The sequence below is a fragment of the Octodon degus genome, unplaced genomic scaffold (assembly GCF_000260255.1).
Source record: "Octodon degus isolate 3935 unplaced genomic scaffold, OctDeg1.0 scaffold00050, whole genome shotgun sequence".
NCBI classification, from domain to species: domain Eukaryota; kingdom Metazoa; phylum Chordata; class Mammalia; order Rodentia; family Octodontidae; genus Octodon; species Octodon degus.
In genome coordinates, this window is record NW_004524626.1 from 2,979,996 (window position 1) to 2,980,557 (window position 562).

The window sequence follows — 562 nt, forward strand, 5'->3', positions numbered from 1 at the left end:
GCGGGGGCGGGGGCGCCGGGCCGCGGGGGATTCAGCTCCTGCCCTCACGAAAGACAAACACAAATAACACCAACTTGCGAGGCGGCGGGTTCGCGAGCGGGTTCGGGTCGCGGTCCCTCGGCCCCGGGGCAGGGCCGGGAGAGCAGGTGACGCCAAGCGCCAGGAAGGAGGTCGCAGCCCAGCTTTGTGCCAGAGGCACCTGAGGTCCTAACACACGGGCTGCGGCTCCCGGCGGCGCGGGGACGGGCAGCTCCCTGGCCACATTTAAACAGGAAAAAAAAAAAAAAAAAAAGATGCAAAGAAAATGACAGGGTAGTGATAACAAATCCCTTTGTTTTTCCTCCGGGTGCGGGAACAATAGCTCCCCGATCCGGCCTCGGAGCCCCACCTGGCGCGGCCGCCCCAGCCACCCGCGCTCAGCCTCCGCGCTCGCATGCGGCATTTCCCGGCCGCCCGCCCGCCGCCGCCCTCGGCCGCCCGCCCGGCCCGCTCGCGCGCCGCTACGCTGTGGGGGAGGGCGAGCGCTAAAAACCCTTCCTTAAGGAAATGGAGGCAGCCTGGG

At 67.1% G+C, this 562-nt stretch overlaps 1 protein-coding gene across 13 annotated transcripts in view; it reads right to left on the reverse strand.

Annotated features, from left to right (window-relative positions):
• Positions 1–161, reverse strand: part of Ppp1r9a (protein phosphatase 1 regulatory subunit 9A) — a 326,880-nt gene extending 326,719 nt beyond the window's left edge. For all 13 annotated transcript variants that reach the window (XM_004632621.2, XM_004632620.2, XM_023716825.1 and 10 more), the window contains exon 1: positions 75–161. The gene's annotated coding sequence lies outside the window, so the exon portion shown is untranslated. The remainder of the gene's footprint in view (positions 1–74) is intronic.
• Between the last annotated feature and the right edge of the window lie 401 nt (positions 162–562).